We start from the raw sequence: 19,324 nt of genomic DNA on the forward strand, positions 1-19,324 counted from the left end.
AATAAGACATCTGTACATGTGTATACACTTTCTTTCAATTACATGTATGCCAGATATACACAGTTCATAAAAGACATGATTCGTAACCTGTATAAGATAAAAGTTTTAGTTAACAGTGGGATAATCTTATTGGCCTTTCTACACACATTGGGTTTCGTATAAATTAAACATATGATAGTTGATTAGAACAATTCAGCTTCTAACTATTTTATTATATTTTGTTTAACATCTGAAAAGTTATTTTTCACATTGCCTTTTGAATTGTTTTCTTTCGAGAGAGTACCAGATTGCTTTCAAATTACGTCCATTTGTACTTAAAAGAGAATAGTATGTATACATTACACGAGATTATCTGCCCTTGACATCCTTGCATAAAACAAAATCAGCATCAGTTATATCACACCTGTTGTGTCTGTTAGTAGTATGTAACAGTTTTCTTTAGTCGGGATGGGGAGTTTTGTGGATATAGTGACCATTGTTTTGGCCACGCTGTGGTCAGTCTGCGGACAAGATGAGTCATCAAGACAGGTAGCGTGTTACCATCACGATGACAATCTTCATTCTGTATATAATTTTTCTATGCCGGATATTCATGGTGAGAAAACCATAGATTTCTCCCAGTATCGTGGTAAGGTAAGTAACTTAGTTTATTTAAGCCAAATAAAAATATGTGTGGTTCCAGTTACCCTGCACACCAAGCAGGTCCAAGCCGGCATGGCCTACCCAAGAGGTTTTTTTTTGTAATTTCCAGTTTTTAAGTCAGAATGTTTCTCCTATATACTTGTCATATTTTCTATTTTGCAAATTAGAAATTTCAAAAACGTAATAGATATATTTTGAAATTTCCAAATTTCCAATTCGCCGTTTCAGAATCTCATGCATCCTGGGTAATATTTTCAAAAGCGTACACCAAAGCGTTTTGATTGGTTTAAAACGTTATAAACAATGGAAATTCAACCAATGACGTAACGTTATTTTCACTTTGGGGTACGAACAATGAAATTACCCATGATGCTTTAGATTCTGAAACGGCCAATTAGCAAAATAGGAAATATAACAGACTCAATGTAAAAAATAAACTTAAATTTCAAAAAATATCACTACCTACCTACCTTGACTTTTTATTGGATGTAACTAGAACTATATATACTATTTTATTTTGCCTTAGGATCTTTAATACATAAAAGCTTATACTGGTGCATGTTGACTGTAAAAACAACGTTATCAAAAGATGTTTTTTTTTTTAAATGCGTACCTAATTTGGCCATGCAAGTCATACACATATTACGAATTTAGAAAATAATATTGAGAAAATCATCTGAATCATATTCTTAATTATTGTATAGCAATATAATATTTCCAACAGAAAGTAACCAAAAGTTAGCGTGCAATAAATCTTTAAAATTCATGACGTCATTAACGACAAAATCTTAGTTTAAACCAATTTTTACTTTCAAATATTATATTGCTATACAATAAAAGGGTTATTGCATGAATATTGGGGAATATTGTCCCTCGTAGAACATATATTGCACTCGCAAGCTCGTGCAATATAAAATTCTACTCGGGACAATATTCCCCAATATTCATGCAATAACCCTATAATATTATTTATTTTGTTGTATTGTGTACATACTTTTTATTTTATAAAAGTTAGGGGCGTGTCCAGTAATTTTTAAAGAGGGACGTACTTGTAAAAGATGTACCGCCAAGAGGAGCCACGCGAAAACAATGGGTGATTTTGTGCCAGAAAAAGGCTATTTATTTTTATCAAAATTGGGTGTGTTCCCTCTACTCCCTTTGTTGAAGAAGGTCAACATTGGCGGATCCAAGGGGGGAGGGGGCGGGGTTGGAATCCCCTTTTTTGTCCGATCAATGCATTTGAATGGGGACATATAGTTGGTCCTGGGTTGGGAACACACTTTTTAAAATGGCTGGATCCGCCCCTGGTCAAGGTATTTTATAAAACATGCATAATTATGAATTTTAAAAACAGAAAATCATTTATAATTTTTACTTTTGAATGTCTTATGTCGTTTTTGTCATCTGTTTTGATTCCGCTTTGAATCATTGTGTATTAATTCTTATATCTTTTAATAATATTTTTAATTAATTATTAAATTTCAAATTATGCATCAGTTTAAAATTTGTCCTTCAAATTCCGTTCAAATTTATATACGAGAGTAGCATATCATGCAGGATGCACATTTCGACCATTTATTGCACATGCATTTATCATGTATTATGTATATATAAGAGGGTCTGTTGGGGTTACATTATAGAGAATAATGAGTAAAGGGGTCAGAACAAACATGAATTAGGGGGGAAAAGGAGGGACAAAAAAGTGAAAAATAAGGTAAAAGGGGATAAGGAATAATGCGGCGCTGAAATATAAAGAATAAAGGATAATGGTCAAAGTAAATACTATAATAAAGTATAAAATTCAAATTAAAAAAAAATCCAGACCCTCTTTACTGCACGTGAATTTTAAATACGACTGGCCTAGTCTCTGGACATGGATACGTGTATGCATCTTATGTTTTACGCTGCAGGTCATTCACAGGAAATATTAGCCTTAGATTTCGATTTTAAAAAAACTCAAATGTTTTAACGTCTTATCATTCCACCAATATAAATGCAGAGAAACGACTGGATATGTTTATGCATCTTAAGTTTTACGCTGCAGGTTATTAACACTAAATATTTGCTTTAGATTTCGTTTTTATTTATTTTTAAAATTCATTCCACCTGAGTATAAGTGCAGAGAAAAATGCTTAAGTATGTTAATATATTTGCGAATCAAGGATATGTTATTGTATGTGTATGCATCTTATTTTTTACGCTGGTCATTATAATTTTTGCCTTTCAAAATGTGTCCATGACATAGGCGGATCCAGGGGGGCCTGGGGGCCCGGGCCCCCTTTCGTGGGAAAAATTTGGTTGATTGTACATGTATAGGGAATCATTGAAGCATGACTGGAGCCCCCCCCCCCCCCCCCCCCCCCCTAAGGAAAAGTTCTGGATTCGCCACTGCATGATGTCTTATCCTTCGACTAATATAAGTGCAGAGAAAAAAATGCTGAAGAATGTTCATACATTTGCGAATCTGGTATTTCAGTGATTATACGAAAGATAAACTATACTTTTATATAATTAATCGACCTTGATGATTGGGAAATAAAACATTGAAACGCTGCCAATTTATATATTGCATTTTCTTTCATCTAAAACAGCTGATCTATGTATATATACATATATCAATTTACAGTAATAAATTACATATAAACAAACTTTCACAAATTACTGCAGTATGTAATAAAATTGAGAATGGAAATGGGGAATGTGCCAAAGAGACAACAACCCGACCATAGAGCAGACAAAAGCAGAAGCGGCCTTCAGCTGGCCCCTAAACAAATATATACTGGTTCAGTGATAATGAACACCATACTAAACTCCAAATTGTACACAAGAAACTAAAAGTTAAAATAATACAAGACTAACAAAGGCCAGAGGCTCCTGACTTGGGACAGGCGCAAAAATGCGGCGGGGTTAAACATGTTTGATAGATCTCAACCCCTCCCCCTATACCTCTAGCCAATGCAGAAAAGAAAACGCATAACAATACGCACATTAAAATTCAGTTCAAGACAAGTCCGAGTCTGATGTCAGAAGATGTAACCAAAGAAAATAAACAAAATGACAATAATATAAAATAACATCAGACTACTAGCAGTTAACTGACATGCCAGCTCCGGACTTCAATTAAACTGATTGAAAAATTATGTCGTCATCATATGAATATCAGGCACAATCCTCTCCGTGAGGGGTTTAGTCTGAGGGTTTAGTATCATACCATCATAACATATATGAGAAGAACATAACCCGTGTCATGCCAACAACTGGTTTATTAATAATAAATGTGTTTAGTTCCGATGTAAACCTGGTTACCCATTACCTATCAAACTTTCTATGCATATAATAGTCTGGAAATAAAATACACTTTAGCTATGGAGGCAACTGCAGGCGAGGATCTAGGATTCGATGTTAAGGAGAAGTGCGGGGGTGGTCCCATTCTGCCGCCCCAGAATAATTAAGGAATGCGTAAAATGCTTGCAAAAGGGGGCTTCCGTTTGGCTGTACGGGCATGACGGGACTGTACAAGTTTTCAGCCACGTACACTCTCAGACCATCGTCCCAGATGACCTCTATTACCAGACCTTAGTCAGACCTACCTATTGTATTTATTGTTAACTAGTTCTCGTCCTGAACATTGAATATTTGCCACTGGACGTAACGTAACTAACAATCAATTAATCAATCATTTATAACTAAAATCTTTATTCTTCAATTTTATGAAAAAACACAGCTTTGAAAATCCTAAATACGCCTTGTTACTTACCTATACGAGACCTATACGCACACATACAAAATATTTATACATTTTTAAAAGTACAATTCTGCGTTTATAAGTTAATGAATGATGATTCATCCCTGTAAACTATGCCGACAGTCAATATTTAGTTTGTTTAAATGTCAAAGAAACGTGATTAATACTAAACTTTATACAGAGATAAAGTAGAATAGTGCAAAGATTAATTGGTGTTGGTAATGCAATATTTATTTGCAACGTTTGCCGTTTAAACAAAACATAAGGGAGATCAAATATCGAACAGCACTGTTTTGGACGTTCTTAAAACATTCTGTATTGTAAACTTGTTCTTGTCCTGAACATGCATGAAATATTTGCCACTGGACGTTAAGCAGCTGACATTCAATAAATCAATCAAAATATCCCGAAAAAGTTGGTCTGTAGTCGTTGACTAAGATTTATTCTTTCTGAAAGTTATGAGAAAGTGCGTCCGTGCAAGACCATCATATGTAGTCAAGGTCATTAAAAACTGAAATCCCTCATCGGCGTAAGTTACGATGACGTTTAACAAACTGGATTTGTATATGAAATTTTAGTGTAAAAGTATTCTCTACCAGTATAGTCTTGGTATTTTTAAAAAGCATCTTAATAGGCGTATTTATTAGGGCCAGGGGCCAGTTCTCCCATATGGAGCTTCTTGGGTTAATGCATATACTTTTCGTATTTCCCACTCCGAACATTGTATAATTCTCCCCCTTTTGTATGGGGCGACATATATATAGGAAGATGTGGTATGAGTGCCAATAGGACAACTCTCCATCCAAATAACAATTTAAAGCCAACCATTATAGGTCAAGGTACGGCCTTCAACATGGAGCCTTGGTTCACACCGAACAACAAGTTATAAAGGGCCCCAAAATTACTAGTGTAAAACTATTCAAACGGGAAAACCAAAGGTCTAATCTATATATAAAAAAAAAAAAAAAAACGAGAAACGAGAAACACGTATAGATTACATGAACAAACGACAACTACTGTACATCAGATTCCTGGCATGTTTGTATGTTTAATGCATTGACATTTTACATGTTCCACTCTAAATGTTGCCTAGTTTGCCCCCTCCTTTTCAAAATGCTTGATCCGTATCTGACTTTCTCTGGTGAGAATGAAAATAGTAATGCCCCTTTGGAAACGTTATTTATATGAAAAAATTCATTGTTAGTCTGTACAAATTGAATTCTTGTCAGAATTTTCTGAAGCTTAAATCATAGGTTTAGATTAGCAATGTCTTTGCCAAGTTCGCAAATAAGTGCTGATCAACAATTTTTAAAAGAGTTATGCTCCTTGAAAATATTAATTATATGGAAAATTGACTTATTAACGGTCTAATGTGTACAATTTTTGCCAGATTTTATTGAAATTTCTATTGAGTTTTCTATCACACGGTGGGTATGGTTGTCCTGCGAGAGAACGTTCTGTGCTGGTGATTTGGTCCTGTCAGGTGCTGGTGGGTCCTGATTCTGTGCTGGTGGGTTTGTTTACATTGTATCAGAACGGTAATAAAACGACTGTTGTGTTGCTTAATTTTTCTCTGATGCGTCATAAGTACCATGCAAAGTATATTACAACAATATTATATTGCAAAAGTCGTGCAAGTTCGTTAAACGGAATTGTCCTGACGCTGTGCTGGTGATAAGAAAAACGGTCCTGGTTCTGTACTCCTATGTCCTGGTTCTGTGCCTTTATATTCTAGTTAAAAGTGGCATATATTCAAGATCATTGATGCTGTACTGTTATTGACTAATTAACTGTTGTCTGCTTTCTTGAAATTGACATTGTTGTGAATCTGTTAAAATTAACTGTAATCTTATTTATTGGCCTGTTAATGGAACCCTTCTTGCCCCCGTTTAAGATAAGAAAATATGTTTACGATTTTCGGGATTACGATCATTTTGCAAGATCACCAAAATACGTTGTAATTTTTACAATACTTATATAAAGTAGATGATGTGTATGTTTGTTGTCAATGGACAAATTTCCATTAGAAACCAAAGGAAGTATGTGTTAACAACCATACTTCATCGTACGACCTTCAACAATAACCCATAAAATAAAAATGTAAAAGGTTTTGCATAAAAATGGAGAGCAAAAATATAGATTTTTTTTTTTTTTTACATAAATAAGGCCGTTAGTTTTCTCGTTTGAATTGTTTTACAGTGTCTTATCGGGGCCTTTTATAGCTGACTATGCGGTATGGGCTTTGCTCATTGTTGAAGGCCGTACGGTGACCTATAGTTGTTAATGTATGTGTCATTATGGTCTTTTGTGGATAGTTGTCTCATTTGCAATCATACCACATCTTCTTTTTTATAAAACAATACAAATCTACACACACAAAAAACTGGCTTAATTTCAACTGGTTATCAACCCGAATCGCTATAAGATCATATATAAGCTCACCTGTGTCGAGGTGTCGTGTGAGGTTCATGTATTGTCTTGGTGTCCGCAATTACAAAAAGATCTTTTCTGAAATTACTTGACCAAATGTTACCAAATGATTAACCTAGGAAAAACAATATTCATCAACAAAAATGACCACTGTCTGTTAAAATGTATTCGAGTTTTTAGTTACAGCCGATTCCATTGAGTATGTAGGCAAAGGTAATATCTTTGGCTAGCTTGCTTGTTAGCTAAACCGTGAAGTCATTGTTAGGTAAGGTATACTACCCTCCTTTCGAAGTAGCCTGGTCCTACAGACAGAAAGATGTGTCATTTGTCGGACTAGTCTACTCTTAAAGTAGGGTAGTTTACATAACCTAACAATGACTTTTCTGTTCAGCAAGCAAGATAACCAAAGATATTCCCTTTGTCTACACACTCATTGAAATCGGCTTTAATATTGCAAAAGTTCAAGCAATTAGGGCAAAACTTACCGAGTAAAAAAATCAAAAGGCTGATGTCTATCTACCTTGCACATTTCAGAAAATTCAGATCAGATAACGAAACTGGGTCCAGCAACATTTATAAGCAATTTAAGATTTTGACCCCACAGTTTCCATTCACCACAAATATTCTCGTTACAACGAATCATTTTAAATACAAAAATACCAGTTGCAGCCTTTTGTTTATCTATTAATATATGTATACGGATAAAGTTATGAAAGGCAGCAGGGTCACCAGGGTGAGGAGTCCATGTCATCTGAAATAAATGCTAAGCATAGATCTAGAAAGCGACAGATAATCATGACATTAAAAAAACTCTCTTCTTTCCGACTTTTTTCGAACAAATTGACACATAAAATGGATTATATAGTATTGTGGAATTTTTAACTTGTGTTCAATTCATTGGTTACACCTTTTACTAGGATAACAATCCTGTCAAGTATGAGCTGGGTAAAATATTTCAGAAAAGAAGATGGAAATGTGGAAGTTTCCGTGCGTCAGGTGCAACAGCATACGAACAGCTAACATGCCTCGTCAGGGTGGAAGCTAAAAAGTCCACGAAAATTTGATTTAAAACCTTTATTCGTTCCAACAAAGTTATTGAGATTTTGTTGAGGATTTAACCATCTATGACAACAAGAATTTTTTTTTTTTAGAATTTACAGCTCTTCTATAAATATATGCAAAGCAAACCATTGATCAGATTGCTTGCTATGATTGTTTGGATGTTTTTAAACGACAGGTAAGTAGTCTGTTTACTATATACTAGAATTTGTTTGGACAATAAACATTAACTTCAATTCCTGTCAGTTAGTATTTGTCCAATCAAATCCCAGTATTTATTGAAACTCCGCCTACCTATTGTTTGAAAACATTCAAGCAAACAAGTCAATCAAAGTTTTTTTTTTTTGCATGCTTTTATAGAAGAGCTGTACTATATAATGCAAATAAGCGTTTAAGTCTTTCGCCAAAAAATACTATCAATTTATTTTTGTCCTATGTAAACTTCCGTACCATTTCCTTCCATTCATGATCATTAAATTGAACTGTAAAATATTTCTTGGTACCTTCTTAATTCCTTTATAAGTCTTATGTAAACATAATTATGACAATAACTGTTGTGAGCACAAGATTCACTGCACACTTTTAAAGTTCTGCTTCATCAAACATTAAAATGTGAACTTAAGTTTTGAGACTTTTTTAATCGACACGATTGGGATTTTTGTATATGAGAACATGGTTTATCTATTAGTTGATAATGCGGCTTTGAACTAGCTTTCAGTACCTGCGAGCATTCGTTGTTCAATAATGTGTGTCTTTGTGTTATTATTTTATGTGATAAATTGTTGCGTTGGTACACCACTGTAACAATGAAGGAGGAAATGAGGAGGGTTGGTTGGGTGGAAGTGGGGAGGGGTATGCAGAGCGCTAACAAACATGTCTATGCGGCATGGGCTTTGATCATTGTTGAAGCATCAATGTTAGGGCATTTAATATCTTAATAAAACTATTCTTATTTTAGATACTATATATTGTTATCTGATACTGGACGAAAGATGTTGCCCTTTTATGTAATTGTGTAATACAAGTTACGATCATTTGAAAACACATATTAAACAGCCAAATGGATGCACAAGAGCTAAAATAGGCGTCATAGATCCTATTGACAACAATTATCTGCCCAATTTTATTGATTTTGTAACATTTGTTTCAAATATGACCAACTTCTTATCCAAAATCACCAGCACCGTATCAGGACCCACCAGCACAGTAATGAGTATCAGGACATGAATAAATTGAGAAAATGCTAAATTTCAATAAATTGCAGTTTTTTTCACAAAATAGTTTTGTCGTGTGGATTGCGGTATAGAAAGCGGACTCTATGAGCATTTCTGTTTTATTTTTTCAGTTCTAGATTTTCTGAAAATGAGCATTTTTGTGTTACGCTTACTGAAACAGTTTAGAGGGTCAACTCTTTAATGGTTTATATATGAACCCATAAGAAACAAAATTGAAAAATCTCAACTGTTTTCTTCCATTTTTTATGAGTGAAAACGTCAAAAATCATCATTTTCGTCTTTGTTTACATTTTTTCATTGATCACCAGCACCCGTCAGGACCGAATCACCAGCACAGAACGTTCTCTCGCAGGACAACCATACCCACCGTGTATCATCAATGTCTTTCACAAGTTCGAAAATCACTTCCGATCATTTATTTTTAAAAGAGTTATGGCTCATGGAAATATGGCTTTCATATCTTGCAAGATTTTTATTATAAACCTATATATATATATATATATATATATATCAGCGATGTGTTTGACAATTTCGAAAATAAATATTCTTGACGGGGATGCACTTTAGAAATATTAATTATAATGGAAATCACAGTGCATTTGCTTTGAAGCCTTCATTTCCAAAGTAATAATAAGTCTTATCATGGAAGTATTATATTGTCAATATTGTCAATATAATACTTCCATGGTCTTATCAAGGAGGTTATATAACCTCTTTGGTCATTCAATTAATGCCGGTGTTCCTTGAATCATGGAAGTATTATATTTTAATATAATACTTCCATGCTTGAATAGATAAAATATGTCATAACGAGACCCATTAGACCTCTGCTATCATCAGTTTATTCACCATCATTATCAGTTGCACATCTCTATTTAATATGTAAACGTGATTTCTCCTTGCGTGCTAATTTAATTTACTTCACCAGTTCAGGAACGTCTTAACATAATGATTAATTTCAAAACCACATAACCAGTGGCATATTTATTATGTAAATGATTAAAGATCATAATTATGCTGATTCGTCACATTTACGCATGTTTTACGCCGTTGATAAGACACACGTGCTTCATATTAAAGTGTAATATAATGCAAATGAAAGACATTTGGAATTATATTTAATAACAAAATCTTTTCTATTCGCAGGAGAGGTGTAATTTTAAATCAGGGAAAAAGGGGGGGGGGTATTTCTTAAAGTATTTCTTAAAAGTAAAATAACATTTAAAAATCAAGTAAATCTATTGATGTATTTAGTTTTGTTTATTATTTATTTATTTTTTAAAATTCCTTTTTTGTTCCAAAGTTTTTTTTTTATTTTTTATTTTGATTATTTCATCCATTCATGAGGGCCTGAATGGGGTTTACTGAATAAAGAATAATTCGCAAAAAGTGCAGAATTTTATAATATAGAAAAATTGGCATATGTAATAAAGAATTTAGAATAATTGATTGCTTTAAGGTGGTACCTAACACTACAGGGAGATAACTCTGTAAAATCAGCAGAACGTTTTAATGACGTTGTGTTCATGAGGGAATATTAAGCTTCTCAATGATCAAAATAAGTGTTTGTCAAACTGCTATATAACCAGTGTAATTTTTCTGATTAAACGGTTGGTTCAAATTTTTTGAAATTTTTATATTTTTGTCAAAGGGTCAAAGTAAATAATTTGTCAAAATTTTAAGAAAATTAAACGAGCCAAATTAATTTTAGTTAAAGTGTTAGGTACCACCTTAATATTACGAAAAGAGAAAATGGGCAAAACAATTTAAAATCCACTTGACAATCTATCTTACAATCCACTTGACAATCTATCTTACAATCCACTTGACAATCTATCTTACAATCCACTTAACAATCTATCTTACAATCCACTTAACAATCTATCTTACAATCCACTTTCAATGGTTAAAGCATGACATATAACATTGCTCCTTATTGAATGGCGTATCATAGTTTGACCTAAAAAGTCTATTTACTCCTAAAGTTTGAACGGTGTACATAGACATATATTCTCTGACCCAGTCTGTCAGCAACAACCCTTATATAATGGAGTAGGGGTCTGTTGTCTGTGTGGCAAATGTCTCTGTCCTTATCCTCGTACCTTCATTTAAGAATTGAATGCAGAAGTAGATTTTGAAATGTGCGCACGGTCAACGCTTTTACAAACCTAATAAAGTTACAAAAAGAAGCATTCAATGCTTATAATTATATTTTTTAGCTAGGATCACCAAAACACAATTTTGATCAAGCTTTTATTTAATTTACATGTGCAATTTATTGTGGGACCTCGTACCATCATGAATGATAAATTTTATTGTGTAATGAAGTTGATTAAGCAATAACGCGAAATTGCAGTGTAGCCAATCAGAATAAGGTATTATTAACCTATAACTGTACAATGTAACCTATGGGAGTGCAACCCACGTATAAATCTCAATAACTGAAAATTATACCATGGTTTTTTTGTATAAGGTATTCTAAAGAAATAAAATTTAAGACCTGGCCGCGGCCGCCTGAATTTTTTGAAAGAAACAACAAAGTCAGTGTGGGGCCACTAAGCTAAACTGCCCACTTTGCACCAGCTGAAATAAATGATTGCTTAGGGTGGGAATCGAACCCACATACACCAACTCTGTTCTATATTTTAAATGAATCTAGTTTCGCTCCCAGAACAAACAAGTAAAAGTTTTAAAATATGTTGATTTTCGGTTATTAAATTGTAAACTTTCTATAGGCTCCACTGTACAGCTACATTTACATGAATCACATTTAACCGTTTGTTTGGCAAGGCGGGTTAGTCTTTAGGCGATGGAGGGGACAGGAAGCACGCCCCTTTTAAAGAACTTTAAATATGGTAAATAAATAACCTATTTAATAGTATTTTCAAATGTTGGCGTGCTTTACCCCCACCCCCACTTTAAAAGTGTTTGATCCTCACCCGGTTTATTAAACACTGCTGACATCTAGACTTTTAATGAAGCTACTAGATGTTTGACCGTTAAAATTAGATAGCGTTTGTTTACTCTAAACAGGAATATATATGTTAGATATACTGTTCCCAGCCCTAAATGAGCTATCCCGTTTAATTAATGTACGCCATGGGCGAGGGGGGATAGAACCTTTATCAGGACTCCGGAATCGGCTGTTTTTAAGATCGGGATTTCGGGATTGACCCTTTCGGGATCCGGGATTTCTTTTTTTCGAATTTCGGGACCTCGGGATTTCGTGTTTTTAAGCCCAGGATTGCGGGATCAGGACCCCTCCTACCCTCCCTCATGGGCTTCTGGTTTCAAAGTTAAACGTGGAATAATTCATACAAACTCTCAGACAGATTCTTGTGAAATTAATTTCCTCAAAATCATTAATTAATATAAAAAAATTAAAGCATTTCGAACATTTTGAAAACAAATATTAAAATTAAAAAAAAACATACCCTTTGCAGTTCAATTGTTCGTAAGATTGGGATTGCAGCAATCTTCCAAAATATCAGAAATCTGTACTAGAAGTTTCTTGTGTCCTTATTCAGAACATCTAAATATTTTTTTCGTCACCAATGTAAAGATGCATCCATCGCTGTCGAAAAATCTTTTCAAACTGATTACCCGCTGTTTCTGAAGCCCGTGCTAGTTTTAAAAAGTAGGCGGAGCCTTAAGTGTAAGGTCCGAAAAGGGTTATTTTACAGATTATTACAGATAAAATAATTTCGAAGTAAACAAACAAAAATATATGAAATACACGATTTTAAACAGCGAAAGATGCAATAGGTTAAAACAGATATTTCATATTTTTTGGAAAGTTTTGTGTTGTTTCGTAAATTATACCATAGTTTTTGTTGAAACCCCTCGGCAACCTCACTCGACTTCGTCTGGTGAGGTTATTGCCGGGGGTTTCAACAAAAGCTATGGTATAATTTACGAAACACCACAAAACTGTCCAAAAGATATGAAATATCTATAACTAATGAAACATATACATCTAATGTAATTATTTTGCAGTGACAGTTATAATTTCCGGTCACTGATCTTTGTAGACCGATTTTGCTGAACTTTCGGCTATGTGTTATCGTCCTGAATATCCGTGTCATATTTAAGACAAATACACAAAATGAATCAATACTTTTTGTCATAATAGTATTATTTTGATATATACTTACCGATACAGACTACATCGAATAATATTCATAACCAATGAATTTATTGTACAATTGATTTTCTTTGTTGAATATGCATGAGATATTTGTCACTGGACGTAGCTGAAACTCTAACTAATCAATCACAATTCTATGTTATAAACGTTTTACTTGTAGGTTCTACTGTTGGTGAATGTGGCTAACTTTTGAGGCGCCACTACCCAGTACCATGGATTGTATGCACTTCAAGATACTTATAAAAACTCTATGTTATAAACGTTTTACTTGTAGATTTTACTGTTGGTGAATGTGGCTAACTTTTGAGGCGCCACTCCCCAGTACAATGGATTGTATGCACTTCAAGATACTTATAAAAACTCTATGTTATAAACGTTTTACTTGTAGATTTTACTGTTGGTGAATGTGGCTAACTTTTGAGGCGCCACTCCCCAGTACCATGGATTGTATGCACTTCAAGATACTTATAAAAACTCTATGTTATAAACGTTTTACTTGTAGATTTTACTGTTGGTGAATGTGGCTAACTTTTGAGGCGCCACTCCCCAGTACCATGGATTGTATGCACTTCAAGATACTTATAAAAACTCTTTGTTATATAAAAAAGAAGATGTGGTATGATTGCCAATGCGACAACTAGTATAAACGTTTTACTTGTAGATTTTACTGTTGGTGAATGTGGCTAACTTTTGAGGCGCCACTCCCCAGTACCATGGATTGTATGCACTTCAAGATACTTATAAAAACTCTATGTTATAAACGTTTTACTTGTAGATTTTACTGTTGGTGAATGTGGCTAACTTTTGAGGCGCCACTCCCCAGTACCATGGATTGTATGCACTTCAAGATACTTATAAAAACTCTATGTTATAAACGTTTTACTTGTAGATTTTACTGTTGGTGAATGTGGCTAACTTTTGAGGCGCCACTCCCCAGTACCATGGATTGTATCCATTTCAAGATACTTATAAAAACTCTATGTTATAAACGTTTTACTTGTAGATTTTACTGTTGGTGAATGTGGCTAACTTTTGAGGCGCCACTCCCCAGTACCATGGATTGTATGCACTTCAAGATACTTATAAAAACTCTTTGTTATATAAAAAAGAAGATGTGGTATGATTGCCAATGCGACAACTAGTATAAACGTTTTACTTGTAGATTTTACTGTTGGTGAATGTGGCTAACTTTTGAGGCGCCACTCCCCAGTACCATGGATTGTATGCACTTCAAGATACTTATAAAAACTCTATGTTATAAACGTTTTACTTGTAGATTTTACTGTTGGTGAATGTGGCTAACTTTTGAGGCGCCACTCCCCAGTACCATGGATTGTATGCACTTCAAGATACTTATAAAAACTCTATGTTATAAACGTTTTACTTGTAGATTTTACTGTTGGTGAATGTGGCTAACTTTTGAGGCGCCACTCCCCAGTACCATGGATTGTATCCATTTCAAGATACTTATAAAAACTCTATGTTATAAACGTTTTACTTGTAGATTTTACTGTTGGTGAATGTGGCTAACTTTTGAGGCGTCACTCCCCAGTACCATGGATTGTATGCACTTCAAGATACTTATAAAAACTCTATGTTATAAACGTTTTACTTGTAGATTTTACTGTTGGTGAATGTGGCTAACTTTTGAGGCGCCACTCCCCAGTACCATGGATTGTATGCATTTCAAGATACTTATAAAAACTCTATGTTATAAACGTTTTACTTGTAGATTTTACTGTTGGTGAATGTGGCTAACTTTTGAGGCGCCACTCCCCAGTACCATGGATTGTATGCACTTCAAGATACTTATAAAAACTCTTTGTTATATAAAAAAGAAGATGTGGTATGATTGCCAATGCGACAACTAGTATAAACGTTTTACTTGTAGATTTTACTGTTGGTGAATGTGGCTAACTTTTGAGGCGCCACTCCCCAGTACCATGGATTGTATGCACTTCAAGATACTTATAAAAACTCTATGTTATAAACGTTTTACTTGTAGGTTCTACTGTTGGTGAATGTGGCTAGCTTTTGAGGCGCCACTCCCCAGTACCATGGATTGAATGCACTTCAAGATACTTATAAAAACTTCCACGTCGTTGGGGTTCCTTGTAATCTGTTTGGCAAGGTACGTATTTGTGGTAGAGTGACTCAAGCAAATTTTACTTAGTCAATGTTTCATTATTTAATAAAATAATAAAACGCAAAACTAAGAACGTAAGTCTAAGAATCGCAAAACTAAGGTTGATGTGGTTCATAAGTGTGTCTTGTTTCTCGTTCTTTATATAGACTAGACCGTTAGTTTTCCTCATTTGAATGATTTTGCACTAGTCGTGTTTGGAGCCTTTTATAGCTTGCTATATGAGCCAATGCTCCGTATTGAAGATCGTACGTTAACCTATAATGGTTTACTTTTATAAATTGTGACTTGGATGGAGAGTTGTCTCATTGGCACTCATACCATATCTTATTATATCTATGTACCATTTAGACAGATTTTAGCAAGTTTTGAGTTTAAATGAAATCCTTTAACCGAAACAAAAATTATGTTGCAAGTAAAGCTATATAATGTCTTCTGGCTAAAAGACAATTGATTCTGGTTAGCGACGTCTTTTTGTAAAGCACTTTACAACTACATGTGAAATCTTCCTTTTTTTACATCAAAGTGACTACAAGAATAACTAAACAACTTTTTGGTTTATGAAAATTTTGAAGAGAATAAATTTTGGAACTAAATTTTGGATTTTTTTCTTTCAATATTAAGTTTGTTACTTCCCTTCTAACAAAATGGGGTTTTAATAGTTTATATCATCACGACCCAAAAAAAATGTATTCAAATTTTAACTTCACATCTCTATATATTGAAGCCTGTACATGCTATTTTTTTTTTTTTTTTTTTTTTTCGAAAAAACGTTTTCAATTTTGTTGTTTTTAATGAAAAACAATTTTCGCTATTTTTAAAAGTGAAATGACACCTATTTTGTTTACTTTCATAGCAGATGATTTTAAGGAGCGAAAGTTATGGTTCATTTGAATGATTTACAATTTTTATTTCAGCAAGAGCCAGGAGCAAACGGAACGGAAATTTTAAACATGCTAAAACATGTTCGTCCAGGTTCCGGATTCGTTCCAAACTTCACACTGACACAAAAGACTGATGTCAATGGAGAAAAGGAACATGCATTATTCACATACCTAAAGGTAATTTCTAATTGTGTTGGTTTATGCTTTTCAGCTCACCGGGACCGAAGGGCTCCATGTTAGCTTATGCCATCACTTGGCGTCCGTCGTCTGTCGTCGTCAAAAACTATTTTAATAATCTTCTCTTCTGAAACTACCGAGCCAATTTACTTCTAACTTTAACAGAATGTTTCTTAATGTATCTAGTTTATAAATTGTATCCAAAGTTTTGATCCACCAACAAACTTGGCTGCAAAGTCATTGGTTGTCGTGGTCTCGGAGTTTATTTTCTATGGAGAAATTAATGTATGAATGTACAATGTATGCTCTGTACTTTCCTACTTTTTGTTAGTAGTACCATTATAGGTAAAATTGCATGCTCTATATGAGGATAACGAAATAACCTACTTTGTTTGCTGATTTGTGTAATGTATCCACGGTTAAAATATAAGTTCAGTCATTATAATTACAAACAAATATGTAACAAAAAAACACAAAAAGGAATTTTCCGTTTTGAATTTTCCTCAGAGTTCGGTTTTTTTTCTTTTTTTTTTCATACAAATCATGTCTGTATATTTTAGGCTTACTGTCCACCAGTAGATGACATATTTTATACAGAAACATCTGGAATTTATTACAAGCCTTACCATAACAGTGATGTCAGATGGAACTTTGAAAAATTCCTTATCAATAAAGAAGGGAAAGCCGTAATGAGATACCCAACGCGTCTGGTACCATCCGCGTTAGAAAAAGATATAGAAGATTTGTTAGAGGAGGGATTACAAACAAACTCATATGGTGGAGGACCGGGGCGTTGACTAGTAAATTGGACTTTATTTTCGGCTTTATGGCTTTTTATATGCAAAATATTGTAAGGCGCAAACCATTTTCTTATTTAGGGAAAAGATAAGCAAAATTAGTTTATTTACTGTTTTATTTATTTGGATTGGATGAGGTGGGGTGGTAGGTTGAAGGAATGAAATATCCTTCCCTGGTAAAAAAAATGGTTTGTGCCCAAAACTAGCGTTCGCAATACTAATAGCATTGAAGGTTTTTTAATGATTCATTTTAACAAATATTTAATTTCATTTATTGCCAACGAATATTACTATATAATTGTTTAAAATAATTGACATGTATCGTACTGATATAAATTAAATTTAAGTCTTATTTATTTTATGATGTAATTTTTACAGTTTATGATTAATTTGCCAGAAATAGAGGGAACTCTATGGTGAATTTTGAATGAATCAATGATAAAATGGTATTTGCATTCTATCATTTTTGTATTTGGTTCTTGTAAAAAGCAATGAATAAAACAAATAAAACAACAGTTTAGTTTAATAGTGTTTTTTTTTTATGGTAAACAAGAGATTACTACAGAGTATCCATCAGTAGTTCCTTCACTTAAAATAACATATTCAGTTCAAACACATGTCACTATAATAAATAATTCAGCTAGTTAGAGCTGGGAATAGTGTGTCAATAAAAAATGTTCAAGGTTAAAGAGATTGATTAATGTTGGTGTTAAGGTATACTACTTCCCAAATCATAGTACGTCCTACCTGTTGCAAACGAAAAAGGGTTGGAAAAAATATTCCCTCAAGTGAATTTGACAGTTGTAGGAAGTAAATCCTACATTTAATTGCAGTAAAAAAAATCTGGGTCAGACATATATTTTGGGTGTTTCAAAGCACCATTATTTTATTATTTGGTGTTTCTATAGAATATTTTGGAAGATTTACACAGGTAAGAAAGAGGTGAAATTTTGTCTTTAGTATTGGACAGGATGAAGTATACTCATTCCAAAAATTTCTTAATTTGAAACAAAAATAGTTCTGAGTTTTGTTTTGCAAAGTGCAAATTTAACAATGGGGGTAAAACACCGTAAACCCCCTTTCAGCACACTTGACTAAAATATCTGTGGCAAGTTTGATGACTATAGTAGAGGGAATACACAAAAAGTAAATAAAAAAGAAGATGTGGTATGATTTGATGAACGAAAAACAAATATGTAACACATAAACAAACTACAACCACTGAATTACAGGCTCCTGACTTGGGACAGGCACATACATAAATAATGTGACGGGGTTAAACATGTTAGCGGGATCCCAACCCTCCCCCTAACGGCCTGAGACAGTGGTATTACAATACAACATAAGAACGAACTATAAAAATCAGTTGAAAATGCATCAGATGGACAAAAATACAAGTGGACGTGGCCGGGTACTTATACATCCCAACACAAAAAGACACAATGAACAGATCTGAGAGTACTCGCAGTTATCTGATAGCTAGTTCAAAGCCACTAACAACTAATAAAAGAATCATGCATCTAAGACTAAACTATCAATCCGTACACATCCAACATCCAATGTGTACTATTTACCTTTGACAGAAAACTTTTTTTAAGTAAACCCTTATCAATTCCTGTTAAAAATTGTCCCAAAAGTTGACAATTCTGAGATGCAATGTTTAATTTGAATAAACAAAATTCAAAGGTTTCCATATTTATTTTAAACTGTTTTAGTGGAGACATGTGTAGTTATATTATTCTTGAAAGAAAAAAATATGTCAAAAGCAACAAAAGAACAGAATAGACTGTGTTGGTGTTGTTTGCTTTCTTTGTCTTTATATAAATAAAATTATCTACTTCCTCCCTCTCAGACCTTTCAGCTCTTTAACTTTTAACTATCTCAACGTTACATTTTTTTATTTCTATTTCATCCTTTAGTTGACTTTAATTCAATTTTGAATTTTTTAACTGTAAAATTACTTTTGTTTGTGATTCTATACAGAACTTTGAGATGAGATTCAATGTTCAATGAAATAAATACGAATTAAGATAAAAAGAATGACAGAAGAACATTATCAAATGAA

General features: G+C 33.6%; 1 pseudogene; it reads left to right on the top strand.

The window, feature by feature from the left end:
- Positions 1 to 374: 374 nt before the first annotated feature.
- On the top strand, positions 375 to 17,785 carry LOC143055407 (glutathione peroxidase-like; annotated as a pseudogene).
- Positions 17,786 to 19,324: the final 1,539 nt, after the last annotated feature.

Source organism: Mytilus galloprovincialis, chromosome 12 (genome assembly GCF_965363235.1).
Source record: "Mytilus galloprovincialis chromosome 12, xbMytGall1.hap1.1, whole genome shotgun sequence".
Lineage (NCBI taxonomy): Eukaryota > Metazoa > Mollusca > Bivalvia > Mytilida > Mytilidae > Mytilus > Mytilus galloprovincialis.